Here is a 7,496-nt window from a genome sequence, read left to right as displayed (position 1 = left end):
AAAATGTGTATTTATTGTTTGTAAACCTTTACTTATGAACAAAACATTTTTTTTTTTTTTTTTTTTCTGAAATTCACGATTTTTAAAGAAAATATTTGTATTTTGGATAAAAACCATTTTGCCTGTTTACCAGATTGACACATTATTAAATTTTATTTTGATAAAACAACAACGACTTGTGGTTTCATTGGCCGAACATCTGACGGCATAAATCATCTACAATAACACCAGTGACATGGAGGGTTACAAGGATGTTAGAGTAGTTGATATTTTGTTCAACAATAAATGTGAGTTATTTTTAATGGAAATATAAGACATCCCCTGAAAATAAGACCTAGTGCCTCTTTAGAAGCAAAAATTAATCTAAGACCCTGTCTTATTTTCGGGGAAACAGGGTATTAGCCTTTACATACAGGTGGTCCCCTACTTAAGGACACCTGACCCCTAGTTACAGACTGACCTCTGGTGAAGCTCTCTGGATGCTATAACTTTAGTCCCAAGCTGCAATGTTCAGCTGTCTAATGTTTTTATTGATAATCCTTGGATTCAATCGCAGCAAAATAATTTTATTTTGCCCCAGTGACAATTTTTTTTTTTGTCTGGATCTACAGTTAATAAAATATACAGTTTCGACTTACATCCAAATATTCAACTTAAGAATAAACCTACAGAACACGAGGACTGCCTGTAGTGTGTGGTGTTTGTGGGTTTTTTTGTAACTACATGACTTTGTCCACTAGAGGCCGCTCTATTGCAGTTCTTTCAAATAAGCAACTGCAAATCTACAGAATTTGGGACTAACATGTACATTGTAGACTGTAACTCTAAAGTCTCTTTATTAACCCAAACTATGTTTAGTTCCAGGCTTCTCTGCAGTAACTTTCACCTTTTAGACCTTGTAAATAAGATGTGGCTGATGACTGGTTCAAGCAGCAGAATTTTTATTTATTCTCTATATGGCTGGACCATTCTACAAGCCCCCTCATCCTCATAGACTGTAAGCTCTTGTGTCACCTCCTCATCCTCATAGACTGTAAGCTCTTGTGTAACCTCATAGACTGTAAGCTCTTGTGTCACCCCCACATCCTCATAGACTGTAAGCTCTTGTGTCACCCCCACATCCTCATAGACTGTAAGCTCTTGTGTCACCCCCACATCCTCATAGACTGTAAGCTCTTGTGTCACCCCCTCATCCTCATAGACTGTAAGCTCTTGTGTCACCCCCTCATCCTCATAGACTGTAAGCTCTTGTGTCACCCCCTCATCCTCATAGACTGTAAGCTCTTGTGTCACCCCCTCATCCTCATAGACTGTAAGCTCTTGTGTCACCCCCTCATCCTCCTCATAGACTGTAAGCTCTTGTGTCACCCCCTCATCATCCTCATAGACTGTAAGCTCTTGTGTCACCCCCTCATCATCCTCATAGACTGTAAGCTCTTGTGTCACCCCCTCATCATCCTCATAGACTGTAAGCTCTTGTGTCACCCCCTCATCATCCTCATAGACTGTAAGCTCTTGTGTCACCCCCTCATCATCCTCATAGACTGTAAGCTCTTGTGTCACCCCCTCATCATCCTCATAGACTGTAAGCTCTTGTGTCACCCCCTCATCATCCTCATAGACTGTAAGCTCTTGTGTCACCCCCTCATCATCCTCATAGACTGTAAGCTCTTGTGTCACCCCCTCATCATCCTCATAGACTGTAAGCTCTTGTGTCACCCCCTCATCATCCTCATAGACTGTAAGCTCTTGTGTCACCCCCTCATCATCCTCATAGACTGTAAGCTCTTGTGTCACCCCCTCATCATCCTCATAGACTGTAAGCTCTTGTGTCACCCCCTCATCATCCTCATAGACTGTAAGCTCTTGTGTCACCCCCTCATCATCCTCATAGACTGTAAGCTCTTGTGTCACCCCCTCATCATCCTCATAGACTGTAAGCTCTTGTGTCACCCCCTCATCATCCTCATAGACTGTAAGCTCTTGTGTCACCCCCTCATCATCCTCATAGACTGTAAGCTCTTGTGTCCCCCCCCCCTCATCATCCTCATAGACTGTAAGCTCTTGTGTCCCCCCCCCCCCCCTCATCCTCATAGACTGTAAGCTCTTGTGTCCCCCCCCCCCCCCTCATCCTCATAGACTGTAAGCTCTTGTGTCCCCCCCCCCCCCTCATCCTCATAGACTGTAAGCTCTTGTGTCCCCCCCCCCCCTCATCCTCATAGACTGTAAGCTCTTGTGTCCCCCCCCCCCCCCCTCATCCTCATAGACTGTAAGCTCTTGTGTCCCCCCCCCCCTCATCCTCATAGACTGTAAGCTCTTGTGTCCCCCCCCCCCCTCATCCTCATAGACTGTAAGCTCTTGTGTCTCCCCTCATCCTCATAGACTGTAAGCTCTTGTGTCACCCCCTCATCCTCATAGACTGTAAGCTCTTGTGTCTCCCCCTCATCCTGTACTCAGTAATATTATATTCTTATGTCCCCTATGATTTGCAAAGCGCTATGGAGTATGATGGTGCCATATAAATAGAGATTATTATATTTTGTTATAAAATTGACATAAGAGGAAAAATAGCAGCAACTCGCCATTAACATTTTTTTACTTTTTTAATTAATCTCTTCTTAAATGTGCATCCACAGTCCAGGACCGGTTACACGATGTGGGGCACCAGCAGAAAACTATTCCATAATCCGTCAGATCAAAGAGGACCTTTTTCATTACCGCACACATGTGGAGATTAGGGGCCGTTCCAGGAACACTAAAGCCCCTGCGGTTGTGGCGATATCAGTTCCATCATCTGACCATTGTAATCTGTGTTTGAAAGGAGGAGCTGAGGGTGGAGATGGAGGCGTGTGTTATGCTAATATTCTCTCCCACTGTCCTCATCTATGCTTTATACAGGCCGGAGGGTAGAGATCGTGGCGGGAGCACAGTGCCGCCCCCCTCTTATAGCAGGAGGCCCGCCGCCTGAGGCGAGTTTCTCAACTCTCCTAATGGCAACTGCTACCCTGATTACAATGGTCAGTGTGAGGGATAGGATTCAAAGAGCCCCTGAATCTGTGTAGCCACTCGTACAGAATGTTATGTATATAACCACATGTGTGATGGCTCCCTTAGGAAACGACCTAAAATGGCCTTCAGGACCCAGACCTTTATATGTTGTTTTTTTCCTGCTCAAATTCCTAAAGGAATAACTTTTTATCTGACATGTATAAGGGCTTGTTGAGGGAAGATTTGTATTTTCCAATGGGTTTATTTTTACACTAATAATTGCACGATGATTCAAACTTATTAACTCTTTCCTACAAGCCGCCAATGTAATTTGTTTTCCGGTAGTATGGACTGGCCAGCCATTGCCAAGTCTGTGCTACCGGTGGCGAAATGCTGCTCCTAAAAAGGGTCCGCACTCTGACGTCTGACTTCACACCCCCCCCCCCCCCCTCTCATGGAAGAAGCCGCCCTGCAGGAAACTGTCCTCCAAATAGATGAAAATTTCCTAAGAACATGAACCAATGTCCAGATGTTCAGCGGGAGCTCAGGAGCAGAGATTTCCGCAGCGTATCTATAGCATCAGGCATCTAAACAACATGAGCTCAGCGCGTGATGTGACACATGTCGTATGATTGTGACTCTTCTGATCCAGTGTCCTCGATGGTCGATAGAAGGATCCATTACCCCGGCTGTGTGTAAGGGATGGAGATGATTGAGCTCCTCGTTCTGCGCCCATCTGAGAAGAATTACTGAGTGACAGATTGAAATCTTGGATAACCCTGGTCTTCGAGTCCCTGGTGGAGGCTTCCAAGATCTTTAGAAATCTTATCCCTCTTATGTCATGCACTGATTTCCCAGGGGTCGTTACATGTGCTCCTAAGCCCGGGGTCTTATAGAGAGCAGGAACATCTAACAGTCCGGACTCCCCGTGCGCTGCTTATAACCTTGTTACATGGACATGGCAACGCCCTGGGTGAGTCACAAGATTAAGGAGAAATAGTTTTGTGTAGATGAAATAGGATAAAATAGTTTCTATAGGGGAAATCTCTAACCTGAGAAAAGATGAACAAAAACATCCACTGACTGTTTCAGTACAAACAAGGGCATAACTACAGGGGTAAAGGGGTATTCTCCTCTCGTCTGGGCAGTCACATTCAGTGTCATTAATCTGCCGTATAGAAACATTTCTTCAATTAGATGTTATTTTAAAAATTTACCTGCGTGAAGATAATTTCTCATAAATGTAGTCATATGGTCCCTTAGAAACAAGACTGTGTCCTTGGATACGACCACCTCTGCTGGAGGGATTGCACAAAGACACAAATGATTTTTGTATATGAAATATCCGGGAGTTACTGCAGGTCCCGCAGCCGTCCTGTGGTAATGATCGCTGAATCCAGGAGGTCAGGCAGGACTCAATAGCGCATGTCTGGCCATTGCTGCCAAAATGTGAGGTGGTCGTCCCCCAATGCTCGGCGCGGGCCCTCTTCTGCCATCTCTCTCTGCCGTTGTAACAGCCTGCAGTGCCGCATCATTGCGCTCTGCCGGCCGGTGCACCCTATGATGCGACAGTGTCGCCGCTGATGACATTAAAGTATGCACCAGCAGGCAGGGGGCTGGCTGTATACTTAAGGGAGCTGGCTGGCTATATACTACAGGGGGCTGGCTGGCTATATACTACAGGGGGCAGGCTGGCTATATACTAAAGGGGGCAGGCTGGCTATATGCTATATGGGGGTTGGCTGACTATATACCACAGAGGGCTGGTTGGCTATATACTACAGAAGGCAGGCTGGCTATATACTACAGGGGGCTGGCTGGCTATATACTACAGGAGGTGGGCTGGCTATATACTACAGGGGGCTGGCAGGCTATATACTACAGAAGGCAGGCTGGCTATATACTACAGGGGGCTGGCTGGCTATATACTACAGGGGGCTGGCTGGCTATAAACTACAGGAGGTGGGCTGGCTATATACTACAGGGGGCTGGCTGGCTATATACTACAGGGGGCGAGCTGGCTATATACTACAGGGGGTGGGCTGGCTATATACTACAGGGGGCGGGCTGGCTATATATTGGGAGGCTGTGGCCGATACATTTCCCACCCTTGGCTTATACTCGAGTCAATAGGTTTTCCCAGTTTTTGGTGGTAAAATAAGGGGTCTCGGCTTATACTTGGGTCGGCTTATACTCGAGTATATATGGTAGTTTCTAAGGGACCATATGACTACATTTATGGGAAATTATTATTTTTTTAATAACAGCCAATTAAAGAAATATATGTATTTGGCAGATTACTTTAATTAAATGAGAAGACCCCATTAATCCTCCTGGCACTGCCATCTCGCCAAGGTTTATTAGTCCCTCCTCTGTGTTCCTGATGTCACCTCCAGCTGTCACTCCAGCAGCAGGGAGGGGGTTGGGGAGCACTTTCTATCCTCCGCCTTTAGCATGGCCAATCAGCAATTCAGAAGAGCCACGATGACTGACAGGCTCCTCCTAACAATCGAATCTAAATAACCTATAAGTATATAAGAATATATTATACATGGTCAGTACAGCCAGCAGAACTCATTGACCCCTCTAGCACACCGATGGAAAGCAAAGGTCACATGGGCCGTTATCAGCTGACCCCCAGCTGATAATTTGCAACTTCTTACGGTGATTACTAGAATCCAGATGTGGCGTCTGAATAAATTGCAGAGAAAAGTCAAATTCTTTTTGCTCAAATAGATTCCAATTGATGCATAGGCAATAGTTCTGAAGGGGTTAATGAACATTAATGAAGATAAATCCCCCCTAAGTATCTATGTCTGTTGTATCTATGTATGATGCAAGGAGTCTTCACATAATCTCAGGACTCCTTGCATCATTTATAACTATGTGGATCTGAGATTTATGCACCAAGGATTTTCCTGTGTTCTTAGTCTGAACTTTTACATTTCAATGAGGAGCCACCAGGCGGCACACAGAACATTCTAGTAAAAGTCACCAAAACATGTATAAGTACAGGGGCGGAACTGCAGACGTAGCAGTTGCTACGGGGCCCGGCAGGGTCATGGGCCCGTACTCGGCCGTGTCCGGGCTCCTCTTTCCCCCTGGCTGTAATTATGCCCCTGTAATGGGCAGCGCAGCGGTACTGAGATGCAGGGCTCCATTCTTCTACTCCGTACAGGGAGGATCCTGCTATCTGGAGGGATCGAGGAGGGGAGGAGCCTGTCTGCAGCCAATCCCTGCTCTACATGTCAGCAGCGCGGGAGACTTGAGGGAGAAGTCGTCACCTGAAGAAGAAGCCGCAGCCTCCTCCATAGCAGCCGGAAATAATCCAGAGCCAAGTCCTCCGTCCCCCCAGTGTCTCCTCACACTCTGCCGCAACCCCTTAGTGTCCTGTGTGCAGGAGCATCTATGAAGCTCCTATGTGTCCCTTACAGACCCCTCTGCATCATCCCCTCATATCTTCCCCCACCACTGCATTTCTACATTAATATGAGGTTCTGCAGCAGCTGTTGTGGAGCAGTCAGTAATAAATGTAATGCAGTCAGTAATAAATGTGGTGTAGTCAGTAATAAATGTGGAGCAGTCAGTAATAAATGTGATGCAGTCAGTAATAAATGTGGAGCAGTCAGTAATAAATGTGGTGTAGTCAGTAATAAATGTGGAGCAGTCAGTAATAAATGTGATGCAGTCAGTAATAAATGTGATACAGTCAGTAATAAATGTGATGTAGTCAGTAATAAATGTGGTGCAGTCAGTAATAAATGTGATGCAGTCAGTAATAAATGTGATGTAGTCAGTAATAAATGAGATGCAGTCAGTAATAAATGTGATGTAGTCAGTAATAAATGAGATGCAGTCAGTAATAAATGTGATGCAGTCAGTAATAAATGTGGAGCAGTCAGTAATAAATGTGGTGTAGTCAGTAATAAATGTGGAGCAGTCAGTAATAAATGTGATGCAGTCAGTAATAAATGTGATGTAGTCAGTAATAAATGTGGTGCAGTCAGTAATAAATGTGGAGCAGTCAGTAATAAATGTGATACAGTCAGTAATAAATGTGATGTAGTCAGTAATAAATGTGATACAGTCAGTAATAAATGTGATACAGTCAGTAATAAATGTGGTGCAGTCAGTAATAAATGTGATGCAGTCAGTAATAAATGTGATGCAGTCAGTAATAAATGTGGTGCAGTCAGTAATAAATGTGGAGCAGTCAGTAATAAATGTGATACAGTCAGTAATAAATGTGATGTAGTCAGTAATAAATGTGGTGCAGTCAGTAATAAATGTGATGCAGTCAGTAATAAATGTGATGTAGTCAGTAATAAATGTGATGCAGTCAGTAATAAATGTGGTGCAGTCAGTAATAAATGTGATGCAGTCAGTAATAAATGTGATGCAGTCAGTAATAAATGTGGAGCAGTCAGTAATAAATGTGATACAGTCAGTAATAAATGTGATGCAGTCAGTAATAAATGTGGAGCAGTCAGTAATAAATGTGGAGCAGT

Source organism: Engystomops pustulosus, chromosome 11, assembly GCF_040894005.1.
Source record: "Engystomops pustulosus chromosome 11, aEngPut4.maternal, whole genome shotgun sequence".
NCBI classification, from domain to species: domain Eukaryota; kingdom Metazoa; phylum Chordata; class Amphibia; order Anura; family Leptodactylidae; genus Engystomops; species Engystomops pustulosus.
Note: the sequence above shows the minus strand (reverse complement) of the source record.